General features: G+C 38.9%; 1 long non-coding RNA gene across 1 annotated transcript; it reads right to left on the reverse strand.

Annotated features, from left to right (window-relative positions):
- Window positions 1-1624: 1624 nt before the first annotated feature.
- LOC124272238 lies at window positions 1625-14962 on the reverse strand. Its single transcript, XR_006897290.1, has 3 exons — window positions 14952-14962; window positions 8582-8591; window positions 1625-1706 (listed from the first exon to the last, which is right to left on the reverse strand). It is a non-coding gene; the product is annotated as an uncharacterized LOC124272238 (long non-coding RNA).
- Between the last annotated feature and the right edge of the window lie 9196 nt (window positions 14963-24158).

Below are 24158 nucleotides of genomic sequence, written 5' to 3' on the forward strand. Positions count from 1 at the left end.
TTCTGTCAAGTAGCTCTTAGAATATGGTGGTGGCATTTCAGAGATGGATTTGAACTGAGAAAAGTTGCTTCCTCAGACACGTTTGAAGGTGAAAGTTTGACAGGAAATACATCTGAACATAATGCACAGTCAGCCAGAGTAATTAAAGGTCTAGTCAGCTGCCTTCAGAGAAGATTTGATGATCTTGACAAGGGTATTTTCAGTGCAACCAAGTTGGCTGATCTTAACTCTTGGCCTACCAGCTCTGAAGATGCTAAGGGTGTGTGTTAGTGTGTTGTTCAGTACTGATGTGAATTCTAATAGTTATTGAACTTATCCCAAACTTAGTACCAATGAGGTGTCTTTACTTAATGTACTTTATCCCTTCACTTAATTCCAATTTGGCATGTTGTCTGACTAAATTTATTACTAGTAAATATTAAAGATGATATGCAAAAATGTTCTGTAACATGTATGGTGGAAACATCTTAAAATGTTCAGCTTTTTTCCCATTTGGTATTATAATTATCTGCTTATGACTTTTGTATCTTTGTTATGTGTTGAATAGGATAACTTATAAATATACTTGTTTTTACCATAATTGAAAACTGTGAAGTATTACCTGATTTTTCATGATGTAATTAGGCAGAATAGTGATATCAGTTTTATATGGATGACACAAATGACTTCAGTTCAGGATTAATAAAAACTTTAAAGTGATTCATGTTTGCAGATTTTGGTGAAGATTGCCTCATGAAATTGTTGGATCACTTCCATGACATCTTAGAGAGGAAAGGGGTGGACCTAGCTGCAGCTGAAGAAGAATGGACAGCCCTGAAACAGGCTTTGTATAAAAGGTTAGGAAATTAGTCTGAGTTATGCTGATAGCCAGATACCATGTAATTACTGATTGTAATTATCTCACTCTGGTGAGAGCTCATATTCGTATAATGTCTAGAATTTAACATTACAAAGTCATTATTTGGTCATTATTATTTTTCAGTGATCAGGTCCATGAGGCTAACTTGAATTGGGCCACAATCAACAAACTTCACAGAGTGAGGTGTCCTAACATCCTGGAGGTAAAAGATTTGATTCTCTCTCTACCATCTTCCAGTGCTGAATGCGAAAGAGGTTTTTCACAAATGAAACTCACCAAGTCTCAATACAGAAACAAGCTAAGCAGCTCATCAATGACACTCTTGATGACAATCCAACTTCACTCAAAGGCAATTTGTTGACTTTGACCCAACACACTCTATACATAAGTGGAACAAATAAATCTAGAAGGCCTGAGTTTTTGCCTAAGTCAAAGCCGGTCAGGAATTCAGTTTCACTGAATACTCTAGAGCATCATTTGAGTGAAGTTGAAGTGCCTCAAGCTGAAGAAGTGCCTACTGCAGGGGGAAGTTCTGAAACCGCCCCCCCCCCCATTCAGATTCAGACTATGATTCTGTTTTTTCAGATTTGGACGAATCTGACTTTGAATATGATGACTAAACTGCTAAAGCCTTGACTAAAGCCTTGACTGAAACAGATTTGAAAACATGTGTTATTGTGACTATAACCTGACATTAAACAGTTCCATCCACTTATTTACATTCTTTTTATTTTTCTTAATCCAGATAAGTCTGGACTGGCAACTTTCCAACCGGTCTGGTAACCTTTGAGAGTTACCAGACCAGTTGTCTGGCTGAACTTTTGGGGAGTTTACAACACTGATTTACCTAACATTGTTGTCGCGTCTTGCGATTACATTTACTTACCCTAAAATAGAGAAGTGTTCTTGAATAGTGTAGCAAACCAACTGTTCAACTCAACGGAACAATATTCCATCAATATAACGACGAAAGGCATTGTGAATGGGCGTCAAGCTTCGTACACATGTTGGGAGTCAAACCCAAGTTTTGGGAGTTTAGACCCCACGAGGCTATCACTGTGCTACCCAAGTTCATGATTCCGCTAAAACACATTTACTGGTTTAGAACATACAAGCATGACGTCTGTGAATGAATATGATAGTAATATACATCATCATGTCAATAACAACAGCAGTTACAAAACATTAGGAGAACGTATGCATGTCCACTCAATAAAAAGTTTGAAACTTACTTTGAGACCCGACTGTCGCCACGCCACAGGACAAGCATAGGAGAATCTTCATGACTGAATTCACGAGCTCTGCATCTGGTGAACTGACAGATTCGAGAAAAATCTCCATTTATATTTAACATTCTTAAGTATTCTGACGTATTCAATTAGCCCAAGCAGCCATGTGTGTGTTGACGCTATTGGCTGCCTTGCAGTATGTAAAAGGTCCCTTTGTACAGAATAACAAATGCAGTCACAAAGATATTTACAACGAGAAGATGTTCATGGAAGAGAACGTCTTTGTTAGGAACGACATTTCAGGCTACACTTCGCTCAAACGTTTAATACCTTATTTACGTACATGATAATAATAAGCAGCTGACAATCTCTCTCCTGATACGCGACCGATGAATGATATTGCATAAACACTACAACGAAAAGATACTGTAAAGTTAATTGTTTTAACGACATTTAAGAAATTCGTGAGTCTATAATTAATCATACTATTTTGTCGATAAGAACTTCTTGTTTCTACAGCGAAACGTCGCCCTATCCAACAAACAAGAAGTTATCCATAAAGTCGTATACTTCACTACTGTAGCGTTGTTAGTTGTTAAATTCCGAGCGCATGGCGACGGTCTGTAAACAGTCGCATCTAGACCATACAAGCCAGTGATTGACACAATGACCTTCCACTACCTTCCTCTATGTACGTGTGTGTAGGTAGCTATGTGTGTGTGTGTAGCAATAACGCGCGTAGCAATAGTAGCGTATGGATGTACAATATGCGCGCGCGTGTGCGTATAACGCACGTGTGCGTAATATGCGTGTATGTGTTTATGGATGTGTATGACCATATGCATATGAATGCGTATATGTATGTATGTGTGTGTATATCTGTGCCAATCGGTGTTCTCAATATTCTCTGAACACTTTTGTATTTCACTGAGGGTTAAACACTGTCGATCTATCAGAATGTAATCAATTCCTGAACTATCGTGACCAGGACAATTTAAGAACTAAGCCAACTGACCTGTGCATTGCAAAAATTATGTATATATACTAAGTAGCAAAAGAAACGTCAGTTAGGAGTTTATCCTTCGCATGAAAAACGGATAACTATAAACTCATTAAATGTATTGATTGTATATTTTTGACAGCATCTCCAACTTTACCAGAGCAAAGACATTCCTTCCCAAACTTAGAATGGAAACCAGGAAATGTCATCTCCAAAAACGCAATCCTGATCTCAGAGATGGTGGTAAATTGTTCTCCCATGTTTTTCATGCAACTCAAGCTGCACGTACTGTTCACAAGGACCACCCTCAAACCTGGTTGAAACATTCACATTACAACGTCAGCAGGATGCCCCTTCTCACGACAGCTCAGAGGAACCAGGCACTGCAAGAACGCTTGAAGGTTGCCGCACTGTGCCAGCAAGCCGTTGCCAATCACTTCCAGGTCAACATTCGGACCATATCACGCTGCAGCAACGTTTCCGGGCCACCAACACCACAAATGATCATCCCGTACTGGCAGACCAAGGGTGACCACAAGACGACAAGACCGCCATCTTGTGCGACAGCATAATACAGAATCCTTCATGCAGGCATCGAAACACCAAGCCAGACGGTGGGAACACACGGAAGACCAATCAGTACTGATACAGTACGCCGAAATCTTAACAGCAGGAACCTCATTGCCGTAGACCTATCCTCACCCCTCGTCTACAGTTTGCCCCTACAACACTAAAACTGGCGATACAGGCAATGGAGAACTGTTCTGTTCAAAGATGCGAGTCGGTACTGTGTATCAACTGCAGATGGCAGAACAAGAATATGGCGACGACGTGAGGTCAGCGTTACTCAAACCAATGTGTTATGGAAAGAGACTCATGGGAGGTGTAAAGCATCATGGTATGGGGTGGAATAGGCCCTGAACCAGGGGAGTGGGTCCTTTGGTGTTCCAGAACCGTGGTCCAGGGAGAGGAGGTGGTATCACAGCGGTGAGCAACATCGACCAAGCTCTCAGACCCCATATGCTTGTCATACCAAATTTCGATCGTCACTGGAACAACATTTTCCAGCATGATAACGCTTCCGGGTTCCACACTGCCAGAGCTACACGGGACTTCCTACAAGCAGAACGGTGTCAACATTATGCATTGACCAGCCCTTAGTCCTGGATTTAAACCCAGTTGAACATCTTGGGGATGAAATTCAGAGGAGACTGAATAATGTCATACCAAAGGCCGAACACAGCCGATTTATTGCGCCAGGCCTTTTCTCAGTGTATTGTTCAAGGTGCAAATGGCCTTCATCAATCGATTGGTGCACTCCATACATAGACGCTGTTTAGCAGTTATTGCCGCTCGTGGTGGTCACACTCAAAGATACTGCAGTCAAGAGTCTGAATGGACTGCAAACGTTCACGTAATGTCTTGGAATTGTGCTGAGTTATTCATTGATGTGTCAAGATATGTTTTGATCCGCTTATTATGTCCATTTCTGCCCAATTATTTGATTACAGTGCCTATCTAATTTTGAATTCGTACTGACGTCTTTTTGCTTCTATATATATATACAGCTGCCAATTTCAAATTTATGAGTTTGTCAAGTTTGCAATCAACTATATTTGCGTTTACAGCACAAAAATCACCTAAATGATGAATATTGGATATTGAAGTAACAAAGGGAGCTAGTATAGCATTTCCATTAACTTATCTAATTAAATTAGATGATCATTGGATTCTGAACTTTGAAACTACGATGTCTATCATGGTACTTCTCAGTTATGCAACTTATTTGTTTCATGTCAGTGAGATATAATTTTACATAGCATAGGCAATATTGCGGACAAATAGCGATGAATGTTTCATATCATCTAAAGAGTGAATGAGTTTATATTTAGCGTCACATCGGCAATATTGCAGCCATATCGTGACGAGAACAATTTCATTTATATCAATAGTAAAATCAATAAATTTAGAAGGTTAAAACCTGTCATCCGAAGTACAGTGAAATACTAGATTATCACAAATCTTAATTTAAAACTGGTACGCTATCATAAAAATATCACTTGAGACAACAGTACAATATAAAACAAAGCAACTGCAGGTTGATCATCCCACACTAGGGACCATGGGAACTTACAGTACTTTTGCTACCTGCATGGACCCTAGCTGGATTTATATAAACTCTTCAGCGGCTGGCGATTGTAGTCAAATTTAGCCGAAATTAAAATGTCAAAAATACTACATTTACAACAGCTGGTAAATTTTAATTTCCTTTGAATGTTGCGGGACTAACGTATCCTTTCAGGGGACAATACTTTACAATAATTAACCCCACTCGAGGATACCGCCACTAACAATCTAAGTTGCTAATCTAAACTACCAATCATTTTAAATACATCTATCTACAACATATATCAATCAAAATTTATCAATTATTTATCAATTAAATCAATTTCTTTTAAAATAAAAATTAAATGAAAATTTACAGTACTAAAAGATCCTGAACAGTTTTATATTGAAATACCTATTCCTTCATCTGAAGATCTTAGATTTTGATTAAAAAAGCAAGAATTAGACGTGGGTAGAGACGTTCATTTGGCCACTTCTTGGCATATGCATTACAAAATGTCTTGTGTATTTCAGCAGAAATTTCGAATATATTTATTCCACTTTTATTAGTTTGTACAGTTTGCAATTATAGATGTTTCTCATTTGAAATAGGTGGGAAAAGAATAATTTATGTGGAGTTAATGAGGACCAATACATATGTTACTTGCCAGTTGCCTCAGTTGCCTTAAAATCTGCAGGCAAAGGTATCTTTAATCAAACAAACTAAAGCAAAGAACTGTTATTCAGTTAACAATTTCATTAATTGCACTAAAAAGTCGAGAATTGCTTCCAAGGATTTACAAATTCAATGAGGATTACAATGCAATGGAGGTGAAGCTAATGCAGTGGAATGGCTTTTCAATTTAATTGCAAATTGGTTGAAGAATCTCCTTCATCTGACATCATCAACAAAGGCAAAGAACGATAACACCCATCTATCTTGACCTTATCTGACGACTATTGGCTTGTCTCAGCTCTGGCTTCTAATGACTTATGGCCTGTCTCTTATCTTCTAACTCTAACCTCGTAGATTACTATTCTAATTCTTCACTATTTTTCCTGAAATACCAACTCTATAAATTCCTTGGTATACAACTGAAAAGGTAAACCATGAAGTTTCTCGACCTCTGCCTTTCTAAACTGGATTGTCTTCAACTACAGATTCCTCATCATCATTCAACTACAAAACATCCATTAAAATATTCTTTATTTCATTGACTTAATCCCACGTCTAAGGGAAGCATCATGTTTGTCAGCCAATTCTGTAACATTTTACTTTGTAACACTGACGGTTTACCTGAAGCAGCCATAGTCAACACTGTGCTCACATACCCCCACTTCCCACTTTGGGACATGGAAATGTTTGTTGTTGTATTAGGTGCTTTTTTGAGGTCGCCTTCGCCTGTTAGCATGTCGGCAGACCCTATCCCTCCAACAGGATGCATGGGGGACATGGAAATGACTGATATTGATATATATAATGTGACAAGGATCAGAAGTTTACAAGACTTTCTCCTTGACTCTACTAAACATCATATACATGTTAGATAATAGTTTTGCCATGTACTTGATTACAGTAATAATTTATGGAAACATTTTTTATTTATTTTTTCCGTGGAAACCTGACATACAATTGAACTTGTTGCACAAAATGAAGTGGACGTAGATGAAGATTGTTATTTTTAGCACATGGCATATCTTTGGGTCATGATTAACTTGTGTATTAAGTTTGAGTGAACCCTAGCATGTATAGTTTCGATGATATGCTGTGGCCAGGTAACCATCACACTCATTCCATGGAAACAACAAACGAATTCTGAAAAAGTATTTAAAATAGCAAAAGGCACATCAATGGGTAATGATTAACATGTATGTGAAGTTTGGTGAACCTAGCATGTAAACTTTAAAGAGATATGCTCGGACAAAACCACCAAACACATTTGGCACTAAGTCGTGTTGCCATGGAAATAGCAAAAAAATCAAAATTCTGAAAATACTATAAAATAGCAAAAGGCACATCAATGGATAATGATTAACATGTGTGTGAGTTTGGTGAACCTAGCATGTAAACTTTAAAGAGATATACTCCGGACAAAACCATCAAAACATTTGGTACTAAGTCGTGTTTCCATGGAAATAGCAAAAAGACTAAATTCTGAAAAATATTAAATAGCATAAGGCACATCAAAGGGTAATGATTAACATGTATGTGAAGTTTGGTGAACCTAGCATGTAAACTTAAAGAGATATGCTCCGGACAAAACCATCAAACACATTTGGCACAAAGTCATGTTTCCATGGAAACAGCAATAAAACAAAATTCTAAAAAAATAAAATAGCAAAGGGCACATCAATGGGTAATGATTAACATGTGTGTGAAGTTTGGTGAACCTAGCATGTAAACTTTAAGAGTTATGCTCCGGACAAAGTTTCGTGACGGACGGACGGACGGACGGAATGAACGCTATATACCCCCGTTATTTCGTAGCAGGGGTATAATAACTTTATCCCAACACAATCAGATAAAAACAAGACCTAATGTTAAAGAACAACAAAAATGGACCCGGACGAGGCCCCAATTTTCCTTTATAGAAGTCCTGTCATTGTGACAACTACCCATACCAGGACACAAGTGAAAACTAACCAGAAAGGTAAAAGTCAAAGGGAATGTTGTCAACTCAACACATGATATATGTAATCAAGAGGAAAAAACACACCTCTACCTGATCAACTAATTAGGATAATTTATCTAATCACTCGAGCAGAAGAACCGCAACGCAAAATAGCAAGAGACATCTCAACAGAAATTCACAGCTAGTGTCAATTAATTGTTAGGGTAATTAAGACCTCATTACAAATCTCTCACGGATGTTAAAAGTGTCACCAAACATCACCACTTGGGTGAATACAAATACACTTTGTAATCCGGTAATTGCTTTCGGACGTAAGGGTCACTGAATATGACACGTTGAGTAAATAGATGATGTAAATAGAAGCGACAAAACCCTTTCAACATTAATAAGAAAGAAGAGTCAGTCAATTGTACAGTTCTGACTATATCATGAGCAGATATTTGTTTCAGCAGTATTGCAGATGCATGATGCTGTTTGTAAACAAATCCAGTGATTGTCACCATGTCATACGATGACCAGAGCATATGTTTATGAATCACTTATGAATCCAAGTGTTTGCACAAGGTGAGTGTATCCTGTATACCTGCCCCACCGGTAGCACCTGTCATAAACATATGCTAAGTCTAGTCACTGGTTCACCTGTAATAATTCGGGAACGTAAGTTGTGGTGGTATAAGAGGTAACTAGGGCAATGCATCGGACTTCATTTTTGTCACTGATGCATCAAATTTGTAAATTTACTCCACATGTCTACCATAAATATTCTTGAAAGCTTTCCTGAGGCCTTGAATGTTGTATCCTAGATCAAACAACTTCATAAAAAGAGCACGCTCGATAGTACCTAAAAGTTGTGTGAGTGAGTGAGTGAGTTAATATTTTATCGTCACATCGACAACTTGCAAACGTAAACCGAACGTGTTGGAATATTGCTCGACATGAAAGGAGGTTGACCATTGGAAAGTTGAAATCATCCCTTTGTGTACAGCCGGAGAGGGGTTTTGTCACTCTGAATCACTGCATAGATGTAAATATGAAACAGCTGAGGTGGTCTGTCACAGAGACTGACTGAGGTTAGTTTTACGCCGCTTTTAACAATATTCCAGCAACATCACGGCGAGGGCCACCAGAAATGGGCTTCACACATTGTGCCCATGTGGGGAATCGAACCCGGGTTTTCGGCGTGACGAGCCAACGCTTTAACCACTAGGCTACTTCACTGGCCTCTCTCTCAGAAAGAAAGCATTTCAATAACCATAAAACATCTGCTATTAGCAGGGGTGAATTCAACGATTCTGAAGCTGACAAGCATGCGTTTATAGGACATCATGAAATATCGGTTATGTTATAAGTGTTTTAAGAAAAATGAGCCTGTGCTACCAGGTACTGACTCTTTGCAAATGTAAGTGAGTGAGTTAATATTTAACGTCACATCGGCACCTTGCAACACGTAAGCCGAACGTTGCTTTAAGTGCAATAACACTGATTTGAAAAAGTTTTGAACATTTGCCACATGACGCCCTCTTCAATAATCATATCATATATAAGGCTCCGTTTGATAAAACCTCATTATAATGTAGATGACAAGGGCTGGAGCTGACTACATATTCCTCAGCAAAAGCTGAAGTGATCCTTTGCCTTCGAGTTCCATGGATGGATTTTTTAATAGATATTTTAAATTATTTTGCTTTGATTCAGACGACTTAAAGGTATCTTATACTGCTAGGATTAGTTGGCTGTATCACTGGAAGCTTACTGATACACGTGCACACGATATAGTCGGAATTGTACAATCCCTTTCTTCTTGATGTGAAAGGGTTTTGACACTTATATTTATCACTTTACTTCATGTAAATTACTTTTTGTTGAAGATGGTATCTCCTCACTGAATAATACGGGCGTGTTGAGTGAGTTAATGCCAAGATATTTCATTGTTGGTTGTCGAAATGGGCTTGACTTCAGCCCTCATGATGAGTCAGTATCATTTAGATATTGCCTCACGTTGATTCCCAAATTTTGCTCAGATTCCCCTCATTTTCAGTCCGTAAAAGAATCTCGCATTTCGTGATGTAATATGATATGAACAGGGCAGAAGCACGCCCCCGATATATTGGCTAACAGTTCGGGATTTCTCCATCCATATATTCTTGGTAAGACCATGGACCATGTTGGGATGGCCATGGTCGTGCGCTTTCGGTACTACGTGGTACCTCAAGAACTCTCCATCTAAACGTAGCACAAGTCGAGATATGGCATAGCATTACCCCTCCCGACTGTTATCGGAAAGAGTAGATTACACTATGAACACTCTTCCTGGTTCAAAAATTTGCCACATAACAATGTATTTGCAGAGTAGCTTGGGATGTCAGCTATTCAAAGTATTACTTTTGAGTTCAAATTCACAACTTTACCCAAGTAATCATGCAAAGCACATAAACTGATTATAAATGCATTTTATGGTGTTGCTGCTTGTACGACATGGTAATTGAAGCTTCTAAATATTAGACAAGCTAATAAACGTACCCCTCAGTTTGTCTCAGATATCAGCATAAAAGCATCAGTAATTCTTAATACTCCATAAAATGACCAACAAATACATGAAATGAATACGACAAAAGCACGATGACACCTTCGTATCATTTAAGTGTAAAGTCATTCGTAAATTAAATTCGATAATTATTGGTTCATGAACTTTCAGTCTATGTTTTCCCCAACCAGAAAACCGTACATTGTGTATTCAAAGGGTAAAGGAGATGTGGTCTCTGATAGTGTACAAAAACACTGTTGGTTTTCTGTACATCAAATTCATTTTGAAATATATGTAGACGTTCATTAATGATTCCAAAATGACTTCTCTCATATGAGTATGTTTATTGGTATGTGCGTGTGTGTGTTCGCGTGTGTGTAATGTATGTTTGTCTGTGTTATTCGGTCTCCTCAAACATATTTGAATGATCTTGTCTTTCATTAGGATTAAACAGTGTAACTAGTTCCGAGGTTATCGTGACCAGGCCAATTTAACAATAGGTTTAAAGAGTGGACGTTTGCATTCCAAAGATACCATGTATATGCATTTCCTTACAACTGCCCAATTTCGAATTTACGATTATGTCCAGTTTTCAATTGCATATATTTGCGTTCACAGCACAAGGAAAAAATCACCTGAATTATCCACATTGGATATTGAATTAAGAAGGAGCAAGTTTAGCATCATCGTTGACTTTTCAGAGCGAACCAGAAGCAGAGCCCACATGACCTATGAATCAATGCTATCCATACTCGGCTACCCCACAATATCACAATATACAATGTAGATATTTTTTATGATGAAACCTGAATCAGTGTTTAATCAAGGAAAGCAGTAAAATATTCACGTGCATTTTTTAGGATCTACCTGAATACCAGCTGCAACCAATAAACACTTTCTCTGTGGCTGGAAAACATATTTAAAGTCATGGTTGAGACCAGGAGCATCACTTCCATCCTTGCTGTAGATTTTGTTGGGACATCTCATCAACGAACATGAAGCTGTTTCTCCTGATAGTTCTTGGTATGTATACTTACACTTGTGTTAACACCTACGCAGTATAATGCCGAGACTATAAGAACTGGTACAATGTTCATACATTTGCTTTGATGTGTTTATGATCTGGTATGTCATGATAGAAAATGGTTACAGGGTTCTGAAAGATCGAAATACCTAATTTAACATTCGGTTCAAAGTCAAATCTACAGTTCGCAGAGACCACCATTACTCATTATACCGCTGCAAACGCCCTTCAGATAAGCATTTTCTTTTCCACACTAACATTGTCATAATAGATAAGGTAACAGGATTCTGAAAGATTTAGACACTTAATTTAACATTCAGTCCAAATTAAAATCTACACTGACCACCCATTGTTAATCATGATACCACTGCAAATGCCCTACAGACCGACATTCTCTCTTCACACTAACATAGTGACATACCATGTCGCAGCGCAAAATGATACCATATTCGGACACATTTTACCGACTCCAAGGCATCCAGTCTCTAGTACATCACATAAGTGCCGAGCACGAGGCAGAGCAAAACCACGTACCATATCTTGTCCTACACACTTTACTTGTTTCGTCTTGGTCACACGTGTAAAGACTGCAGCTTCATTTGAGCTTCATTCTCTATTCGTGGCTTAATATAACTAAAGTCACAAGCGCAATGTGAGAAGACATTGAAGACTTATGTTTTGCATAATTTTAATTCATTTAAAGAACCATGTACATCCGAAGATCCATATTCAAGTGTTATACAATGCGATTCAATTATCTGAATGTAAAGCCCAAGGATCTGTATTAATGATAACAAAACTTCCTGCTAACACTCGGACAGATGCTATTGTGTGTTTTGGATGTGATCTGACTGGCTACAGTGTTACACGTATGCTTTGATAGGATATCCGAGTTGAATTTCACTTTAGGCGTACTTTTTCTTTTTCAGCCACTCTGCTGACTGCAGAATTTGTTGTTGCAGAACGACAACAAATGAAAGTGGCCCCAACCAGTAAGTCGAAGACAAATGTTGATTGTGTTACGTGTCTATTCCCAAGTTAAACCAATACGTTAACCCAGAGTCTTGGTGTACAGGAAATTCGATGTAAAACCGACAAAGAAAGAAATGTTGTACAATCAGCAATTACATAAACATAAGGAAGTTTACAACGCACGACGTCTCACTACAATAGCTGCTCGAAACAGAGTAGTTGTACAAGCTCAGAGGCAATTACAAATACAATATTGTGGACAGCAATGAAAGACAGTGATACTAACCTCGCGCCTACAGTTGTCAAGCTCATGTTTTGTATTGTCTTGCAATACTGACTTCAGGTACAAAGCAAGAGAGAGTCAATTTGCTCTTAAAACATGTTTTGGGACCGGGTTTGGGTGTAGGAATTCGGGATAGAGGGATGTCGGATTAGAGCGAATTTCTTATATTATATTATATAGGGACCAAATATATATGTCAGTTTACAGGGAATTTCGGATTAGAGATGTCGGTTTAGAGAGTCCACTGTACTTCTAGGATAGTCACAATAGCATGCTTTCTTTGTATGTCAAATTCCTACTAAATCAAAATCCTGTACATTCAGAATCAAATGACAGTGTCATAGAACACTTTGTAAACCTCTTTTAATCACTCTTAATATCTGTAATTAGTCCAATGTATATCAACACTGAATTGATCATTAAAATAATTTGTGAATATGTCAATTTAAAGTATTTGAAATGCTTACTGAATATTTTGTATACTTATTTAACCTGTGATATTGTACATGGTGTCATATTCCATTGGAATTTACTTCATATAATGTGATTAATATAGTGGAATGTTGTTTCCGTTGAAACACGATAAGTAATCAGGAAAGGGACCGTTCAGATGTCTAACAAACTACACCATGCTTCTATTTTCCTTTTCATACACAGTGTATGCGAGAGCACGGTTCACAAGATCAATATCAGAATATCGTCTTCGGTCTGGTGCCTCAAAACGTCTGAGAATGCGAAGTCTATCAAGTTCTGGCACTGAATGATGAGGTTGAGAGAGGATTCTAATGTGCATCAAAACAAAATAAGCAATAAATCAGTTTTGTTCTGCAACACTAGTTCTGATACATATTTTACTTGTCAGTTTCCTACATTATATGTAAGTTGTCTTCAATTTTGTAGGCAAAGAGGCGGTGGGGTAGCCTAGTGGTTAAAGCGTTGGCTCGTCACGCCGAAGACCGGGTTCGATGCCCCACATGGGCACAATGTGTGAAGCCCATTTCTGGTGTCCCCGCCGTGATATTGCTGAAATATTGCTAAAAGCGGCGTAAAACTAACCTCAGTCAGTCAGTCTGTAGGCAAAAGACTCGCTGTGAAACCAATGAGGACAAAAGAATTGTTATACAATAAGCAATTGCATTATGAAATAAACTAGGTTTACAAATAAATCCGAACTGCTACAACACAAAACAAAAGCATTACAAATAGGTGGGGTGAGTTGAAATTAGGTGAAATTGGGTTTAGCGTCGTACCTAAGAGTATTTTGCTCATATGAGGACATGTATGGGTATGTATGTGTGGCTGCTTGTACTAGCCCAGGCTTAACCTTCCGCTCTCCGAGAGGACGCTCTAACCACTACACCACGGAGGCAGTCTATTACAACAAGGAGCGCCAGTACAAATACAGTGAGAGAAACATGCACTGGCTTTGTGACATACTGTTGCATTACTATTTAATTAATTGTGGTCTGTGAAAATGATTGTATTAGCTTTTGTTCTGTTATCAAAGACTCGTGAACCAGGCTTCATTTACTCAGATCTTTTATTCTGTAATGGATAAAACTTTCTCTTTATTGCATAGAAAGACGTTTCGATGTAGATTCTTACACCGGTATCAAGATGGGTGTGTTAACCATGAAGTTGTATGCTTCATTACTGACTCACCAACTTCTTCAATGTTGATAAAACAAGTTTATGCTGTAGGCATAAAACCCGAAGTGTTAGGATTACAATTTTTGTCTTTGTGGCCCATAACCGCCATTTTCTTTTATGACGTAACATAGGTGTGACCTTTGTGTGACCTAATCGATTGTTGAACCCCACCCTCGTTAGGAGTCCCCTTCAGGCCCAGGTGTGCGTGCGTGACCTTCAGGTTCACCTTAGTGGGCTCTGATTATTGTTCAATTATTTTATGAGTGTTCACATAGAGTGAACTCGAGTGTTCACACAGCAAACGTGTTCAACGTAGAATCAATATCACACTATGAGGGGGATTTTAGCTGCAATTTATTAGGTCAAAAGTTAGATCAGAGCGCATTTGGTTAAATCAAATCACTAACCAGTTTAAAATACGCTGTCACACAAGGAACAACTCCGAAGTTCTGAGTATTTATTTTACATATCTGTGAACAATAAACGATTGTAGCTGTTAACATTCATGCACCATCGTATATGATAAGCGTGAATGGGGCGCTGTCTGTGCACTAAGAGCACAATCGCTTGCTCGCTGAGCCGTAACTGAGGACACATGTCACAGCTGTGATTGGATGAAATAGTGTAAGGTGTTATGTTTGTTAAAAGCACCTCCATCCAGTCATTAAAACTGACCACCATTTTAAGTATTTAATGCTGTCATTTGTATCACTGATGCATATGCGTGTACAGATATGTTCAAGTAGGTGTCAGTTTGTGCGAACCTGGGAGGCTTAATTTGTTCAGCTTCCTGTGTGTGGCTTCCTGTGCTCGCAGAGTAAGCCAGTTCAAGTTGTTTTATTGTAATTTAAAGGTCAGACTGTAATATGTACACGGAATGGTTGTTGATAGTGTTCAATGTGATGTTGAATGTATAGTCCCAAATGGTCAGCTTCCGTTATGTAGGGAGAGAAGTGTCTGACCGGAATAAAGACATGAAAAAGTAAGCAGTTGAGGACAGATGGTCACTGAATATCTCAAGTAGGGTGTCAAGTGGTTGTACAGTGATGAAATGATTTAGCATTTGTCATATATATTACTGAATAAATAAACAAACCTACATGTGTTCTCCTGTAAAACTTGCCAGTGCTTTTACTCAAAAAATTTAAAACTTTACTCTCAAATTGCAAACATACAAAAACCATCTTATGTCCATGAATACTATATATGACACTTTTTGACATCATGTGACACATAGGTTACTCACATGCCGTTAGCCGCTCTTATTCCACAGACAGTACAATGGAATACTGGTGTAAGCTTCTTGTCACTGTATTGTGTGGGGTATGAAGAGTTTGGGACCTCCTGGTGTTAAGAATTGTATTGTAGGTTAAATATATTCAGTGACATAGGGGGCATTATTTATCAGTTGTAAAACAAAGATTTGTACAACGAACAGTTGTCTCATGTCAATCCTCCAGCAATGCATTAAGCGAGTGAGTGAGTCAAAGCCACAAGCATGGCGGAGACGGTAGTAAAAGCAACGAGCCATGCCATCATGTCGTTTAAGATATACTGTTTGTGCCAAGGAAGGGCATCCACTGACAATGTGTTGCACAGTCTCTGTGCATTCATTGCAAAGTCGACATTTCATGTTAATATTCTCTTTAAGAATCACATTTAGGCGATTGCGAGTTGGAAGTGAACTGTTCCTAAGCAGCAAAAGGAAGCCTTATTATTATTATTAGTTTTGCAAACTTGCGACCAGCATGCATTACTGGGTGGTCTCAACGGACATCGTGCATCTGAAGTTTAGTGACAGTAGCTATATAGCGTCTCGATTGTTCATCAGCAGTCGTGACACATTCACTCCAGGGTTACAACAGGGGTACAAAACGTCAGATATACATGTTGGGTAACTGTTGGGTATATCCCTTCGGTTTACATTGACGGGCAGCTGTATTAACGATCTACTTGACAGTGTCACCCGAGTCGAGGTACTAGGGCCACCAGGCTGGCGAAGAGGGAAAACCCGCCATATAGCCGTTATACTGCTGACAGTGCTGAGTGTTATACAACAACAACAACAACAACAACCCAGTATCTCATGCAGATTTCATGGTATACATGACTCTTCAACGTCCACCTAAAGAGATCCTACCCCATACATACTGTACAGTCTGTGTACTGTACTGTGTGTTTCAGTTCTGCTATATCGTGACTGTCTGTAAACAGAGAGCAATCTCATAAGGTTACGTGAGTGAGTGAGTGCGTTCTGGCAGGAAATTCGTGTTGAGTCATTATTTTGAGGACTTCTATATATATGAACTACTGTACACTACTGACATTTTTGTTTGGATGTTGTCTAACGCCGTACTCCGGACTATTCCAACTATATGGCGATGGTCTGGTCTGGTCTGTAAATAATCAAGTCTGCAACCACTAAATACAGTGATCAACAACATGAGCATCAATCTACGCAACTGGGATACGATGGCACGTGTCAACCAAGTCAGCGAGCCTGACCCCCCCCGATCCCTTTACGACAATCATGGGTTACTGAAGACCAATTCTAACCCTCATCCTCACGGGTCAGAACCCTTATGAAAGAAGTCACAAAGAACTAAATATGCTTTCTTTGATCCACGTCGCCTGTGTGCATGCGTACTTGTATTTTCCTGTATATTATTTGATTGAATAGATAGTAAAATGAACTAAACCACAAACGGAATTGCCAACAGGCAAGAGTTTATTTTAAGGGCAAAATGGTTGCTTATATTGTTACCAATTTTCAATTTTTGCACCTTTTTTCTTCATGGTTAGTTGTTTTGTGTCACTTCTTGTGTAAGTTTCATGGATGTTCATCTAGGAACAATAATTTACAGAGACCAAGTTGTAAGACATGCCACACACGCCCACTGTTATCTCTCTCCATGATGAAAACAATCTCTCAGCTGAAGATCTGCCGCCAGAACTGTTGTGTGCGCGGCGTGACGTAATATCTGGCGATGATGACGTCATGACTTTATCCCCGGTCTCGGCACCCAGTTGCTGCTCACACAAGGAAAGTGTCTTGTTTACAAACACCGGCTGGGAACAGCTTGTTGTCTGTGAGACCCGGCTACCTTGGCGGCGTGACGTCATGTCTAGCGATACTGACGTCATGAAACATATCCCGACCTTAGTAAGCTGGTTCCGGCTCCTTGCGCGCGCTAACGTTCGACAAAGCTAGGAACCGGTATAGGCTGCCATTTAAAACGCTCTGCTCGTTTATTTGACGTCACATCCGGATTGGTCAATTTGGATTCCGTCGCGATCAAAGACCTGGGAATCATAAGACTTGAAAAAGTGAACGTTGTGTGAGAATTGCGCTGACGTGGTCCTGGATCTGCGTATGGCTATAAAATTACATAGAAATGTAGAATATTAAATTTCCTGTCCGTTGGTATTAAATATAAGTGCACCTGTAAGCAGACACTGTTATATGTTGTCCAAATCTTTGTTATGCGTTAAAAGCGGTAAATATCTCCGCTTTTGATTGTGTATTGATGAAAGCACTGTGCTACAGATTTTTAATTTGGCATCGTTACGGAAAGTGTGAGCGAAGAAAATACAGCCTGATATCTGAACGACATAAAGTATATATGAAATGGGTGTGTGTGCTTATGCATAACGTTATCCGCTCAATCTTAAAATGACTCGCAATAAATGTCGAAAAATGATTTTTGTTCTATGACGTCAAACGACGACAGAGAGGCCATACACGTATAAAGATAAAGGGTGGTCATAACTACCACATGCTAAACACTAGGTCAATGTACCTCAGAATGCCTTGAGAGGAATTTATTTGTGGATATGGACGCTATATTTTTCGTTATGGTTTTGTTCACCATGAACCAAACTATACTAAGGTACTTGCTATCGGAAATGCTAGAAAAATGCTTTTCGACTTATATTTAAAATTCAGGAATTATTACAGTTACTTAAATAACAAATATCACTTTAAGAAACATCTACCTAATGTAGACCGAGGGAATAAATTTTTGAGACATGCCCTAAAATGTGTTTTACTGATGAAAATGCCAAAACTTAGGAAAATAAGCGGTAGTGGGACGTTATTTTTGATACAAACATTAACTGCCTGTGTTACGTCATCAGCATGCACGGTATCGACAGGTGAGATTGACACCTGAGCACACGCTCGGGTGTAATCTCAATAGATTTTCTTCAAAATGTTGTATATGTGTACGTATAGTATACGTATTGGTTATGGAAGGGATCATTTGTGTATGTGCTTGTTTTGAAATAAACATACGAATTACTGTACATTGGAAAGAATCCTATCACTTGTGTTATCTTATCGATTGATTGTAGAAATGTGCATCGTTTTAATAAATGTTTTGTATGTCAACAGTTTATTTCATTGCAAAAATATGGATGTAATTCGGTCAGTTTAATGAAGTTGTGAACATTGGCCAAAGATTGAACAGAAGTCACTGGTGTAGCTTCTTTAGAATATATATATTCTTCTTCTCATAAAGTTTGTAGACCGCCCGTGTAAATTACTCCCTTGACAAAGTTGTCAAGGAAGGTTTTACTTCCCGGTTTTGCTTTTGAGACGTTCCTGTCTTGCCTGAATTGTTTACAATATTGTCAACTTGTTGGTAAGACATACCAACAGCTCTACAAGCTCTGTAATAAACCCTTTCTAAAATAATGAAAGGTTTACCTCTGTCTTTTCAAGCACAAAAACTTATAAACCTTTGCAACAATTGACTGCAAATAGTTGGCCATAGTGGACGCTGTGATAAAGATGGGCATGCATGACGGGAAACTTATTTATCAAGACTTAGCATTTATATTAATATTTCTTCAATAAAGAAACGATAATTAAGTTAAGTAACACAAGCATTCAACATTTATTTGTTAAAGAAAAACGTTGATTCATATTTTTACACCACCTGTATTATTAGCATTAAAGGAAAGATCATTTCAGATTTCTGTAGTTGAACTGAAAAAATCTTAAGTTGTTGTTTTGGTAACATATTCTCTCCTGTAAACTGCCCTTTAAATGGATGGGAATGTTAAATCGATTGAAAAACAAATTAGGTACACCACAGGCGAGTTGATATATTGACAACATAGTACATTTTATCACCTTTATCAAAGTATTAAGGCTAATAAGCATTTTTCTAGCATTTCCGACAGTACTTTTAGTACAAAGTTCCACAATGTGAGCGGATATGTTTTGATAGTTGCACAATTCATAAGAAAAGTTGACAAAAAGTACTACACGAGAAAGCACGTAATAGCGATTTGGATGGTCCTATCTGATATATAATTTAGTTCTTAAATTCCCATATTCCCCTTTAGTGTAGATGTATTTTGACTAATTTTGCATCATTATTAATAGAGTACTAGCCATGTCTGCAAATGTAATGAAATTACTGAAAATAATACCACTGGATGCGGAAGTATTTTGTGACGCAGTTTCATAGGATCTGAAAAGTGAACGTTGCATTGGATCTACGGTCCTCCGACTATAACATTATGTTCAGATGTAGAATACATTTGGATCTGCTGACACTTGTCTAAAGGTACGAGGTTTTGTATACAACATCAACATTGTCAATTTCCTATTAAGAGTATTTTCAAACCAATTAATTATCAAACGTTCATAAATCTATAAACTACACGGTATAAGATCTGAATTGTGATGATTTGTTCACATTATAAAACAAGTCGAGTTTGATCCGCCTTCGTTTTCACACCTTATCTATATTGCTCAATTTCATATAACCACGTTGTATTGATGACAAGACCATATTGGCTTAAAAGGCCTACCAATGTTGATTTAATATTTGGTGAAAATTGATAAGCAAAGCGTTTGCCGCGGTGTTGATGCATTGCATCAAAAGTTTTCTTGTTGCTGTACTAAAGTGTCTTGAGGACACATTCAGCATTTTTTGAAGTGAATAATTCAATACTTATATATCGCCACAAAATAATAGAAATTCATTTTCCGCCTTACTACTGATTTTGCGCCAGTGTTGGCACACCTACCCACTCTAAGACACACATACCAAAAATTAATTCTCAAAGTATTGCTCTAATTATTATGTTCATGTGTCCGTATACCCTGAATGCATCAAAACACATAGTTAATTGAAAGTACCAACACATAAAATATCATTTACGAGGTCACGTGACCGTCGCCATGTCGCTCCCTGGCTGTGTCGAAGTTAAATTGATTGGCGATTCAGATTTTAATGATTACAATTGTCAACACCTTAAATCAATTAACTGGTTTGTATCACTGTTTCGTATTTGCTGTGTACGACAAAAGTGAGTCAGTGTAAATTATAGTATACACAGTAAAAAAAAATGCCCCATATTAAAACTCTGGTTACGTTGGCATATCCAAAACACACGATTAGGTTGTTGATGATAACCATTCTGCTAGGATTTGGTGTTGAAGTCATTAATGTTTTCGTAGTGAAATCGATCTCTAAAACGTAGCAACCTGCACGCGACTATCTTCATGATTTTTGCAAATTGCAGTATGCTCAGGTGATGAATCTCGCCTATAAAAATTGTTTTTCTGGCCGTTGAATCCATTGTAACGCACCATGCCGGGTGCGAGAATAGCAGATGCAGTCAAGAGTGGCAGATAGGGACTCAATAGGGCAGGTCTTTCCTTCAAGGAGATTGGCAGAAGAACCGGGCGTCCTTACTCTACAATAAGCCTGGTGAGAAAACATGCGCAGACTAATGATGTAAAGAATCGCAGACCTTCAGGAAGACCACGCATAACCACAGTCAGGGATGACAGAGGATTGCTAAGGCTGGTAAGGCGACAACCCTTTGCTTCAAGTGCAACCCTGAAACGCCAATGGCGTACTCGTCGTCAGTTCAGCCACCAAACAGTGAGAAATCGACTCAAGGCCGCTGGATTGAGGTCCAGAAGAGTCATCAAGCGCCCCCAACTCACAGAGAACCACAAGAGGTTACGTTTAGCCTGGTGTAGACAAAGACAGGGTGGAACTTGAGATCTTGGAACAGAGTCCACTGGTCAGACGAGAGCAGATTTCTTCTGCATGTTGTGGATGGCAGAGTCAGAGTTTGGAGGCGTCTGGGTACAGCATATGCACCTAGGAACGACATGCCAACGGTACCATATGGAGGTGGATCGGTTATGGTATGGGGTTGCTTCTCATTTGACTGTAAGCTGGATCTGAAGTGACCATACAATGCACTGTAACGGGCGATCGCTACATTCAGGAAGTGCTTGATCCAGTTGTTGTGCCCCATTTTGAAAATCATCCACTTGCAACATGGCCAATATTCATGGATGATAATGCTCGGCCACATCGTTCACGAGCTGTGACCCAGGTCATCAGAACAATGCACTGACTCACCTCCCATGGCCAGCAATGAGTCCAGATCTCAATCCCCTGGAACACATATGGGACATTTTGGGCCGTCTGATACAACGCAGGGATCCCCCCTCCACAGAACGTGCGGGAACTGGAAGCAGCATTGCACGAAGAGTGGCAGCAGCTGCCCATAGAGCGATTTCGACGTCTGGTGAGGGGTATGAGACGACGACTGGAAGCTGTTATCCAAGTACTGGGCGGAAGTCCACGATATTGACTGTTCGTGTTTGTCCACTCTCTGTATGTCAGTTTCAGCCTAAAGAGAAGTTTTGTTTCGACATTAAATTTCCATTTTTACAATACTGAAAACCGTCTCGTTTTCCTTGAATTTGAACGAAATACTTAGAACCCAAGCTCCTTACATACCATGAGGTCAGGGGATACCCCATTTCAGTTCATTTTATAGGCACAAGACTGGTTTGTTGGTGTATGCACCATCAGGCTCTAATTCTCATTCTGTTATCGTTCAGTTACGCCAAAACATCATACCCCGGAAAAGATAGGGGTGCAACACTGTTTTACTGTGTATATTTAGTTCCAGACCAAACGATCCATGCGACGTCTAGTTACGATGACAGTTACCATGATTTATGTATTTAAAATTTGTTTTGCAGGTTATAATACATCACACAAACACCATAAAAAGAAACAATGCAAGCTTCCAAGAAACACATTAACACTTTCAATCTTCTTACAATCCTTCCATCTTGCAGATTTCAGGATAAATGTATTAAGTATTACTGTTGCCATCACAAAATGTCCAGATCACACGACGTTGTCATCGGTCCGTTGGTGGCTATGTACAGTCAACAAGTTGACAGTGGCTAATGCATGTACATGTATCTAGTGGGCCACCTCGCGGTGCGCCAGCTTGTTTGTTGTAACAATGTTCAATAAAGTTATGCAAAGTTGTTACATATTTATTTACGCAAACAAGAAAGGTTATTTAAGGCGAAATCCATTTCTGTATATGAGAGTATATCTTTAACAAATCTAACCATATCTTTACAAGAAATATATTTACAATTCAGATGTTCGAAATAGAATATAGGTTTGCTGAAGTCTACAGTTTTAACAAAATGTAACAGCCAGATTAGATAACTCGTAATTTGATTTTGTTTGTTTTCAGAGGGATGCTGAAGAAGAAACATTGCCAGAGCACGGGCATTACTTCTCGATTCTTCAGACTCTAGAGAACAGCCGTATCCGCGTGTGTGTTTAAACATGAAAAGAATAAAATCAATTTTTAACTCTCTACAACATTTTGTTTTGTTGGTGTACTTGGTGTTTCTGACCACATCCAGCAATGTTCAAGCTATATCACTGTGGTTTGTAGTCAGTCCAGTGAATTATTGACATTTTGAGCACATTGGGATAAGATGAATGACATGACTCAACCAGGTCAGCGAGCCTGACCACACGATCCCCGTTAGTCGTCTGTTACGACTTGTTTGCAGAAAAATAATTGTAATCCACATCTTCTATCTAGTCTATAGACCAGCCATAGGATAATGGTTACACGTTCTACCCGTTAGGGTGCAGAGGCTTACCACAGGTATGCCATCAAAGATCACCTGGAGGCGCCATGCTATCTGGGTGGTTCTAGAGGTGACTAGACTTACACCTGGTGTCTGAAATGAACATATGTTACAGTTCATGGTGATAAATATAATATAATGAAAATGAGCTCTGATACCTTCTTCATTTTCAGAAACTGTGGAAGGAAAAAAAGACTTGCCACATAATCTAGACTTGCTTGGGCTCTATTGGATATGTTTGTTTCCGGGTCTGTATGACCGACTAACATATCCAATAGAGCCCAAGCAAATCTAGATATAATGGAATATCACCTTTAACACTTTCAGTGGCGGACATGGGTTCCAGTCTACTGTACAGATATACCACCTTTAACACTTTCAGTGGCGGACAAGGGTTCAGTCTACTGTACAGATATCCCATCTTTAACACTTTCAGTGGCGGACATGGGTTCCAGTCTACTGTACAGATATCCCGCCTTTAACACTTTCAGCGGAGGACATGGGTTCCAGTCTACTGTACAGATATCCCGCCTTTAACACTTTCAGCGGAGGACATGGGTTCCAGTCTACTGTACAGATATCCCACCTTTAACACTTTCAGTGGAGGACATGGGTTCCAGTCTACTGTACATATATCCCACCTTTAACACTTTCAGTAGTCGACATGGGTTCCAGTATACTGTACAGATATCCTACCTTTTAAACTTTCAGTGGCGGACATGTGTTCCAGTCGACTGTACAGATATCCCACCTTTAACACTTTCAGTGGCGGACATAAGCTCTAGTCAAATATATTAATGTTATAGCTTTATTGTTTCGCTGGCCAACATACCTTCCAACTGTACAGATATCCTACCTTTAACACTTTCGATGCATAATTCGTACCCCTATGCACGATATATGTCTTATAATTGATTAAATGACA

The sequence above is a fragment of the Haliotis rubra genome, unplaced genomic scaffold (genome assembly GCF_003918875.1).
Source record: "Haliotis rubra isolate DU_JTF1 unplaced genomic scaffold, ASM391887v1 Scf1678, whole genome shotgun sequence".
Lineage (NCBI taxonomy): Eukaryota > Metazoa > Mollusca > Gastropoda > Lepetellida > Haliotidae > Haliotis > Haliotis rubra.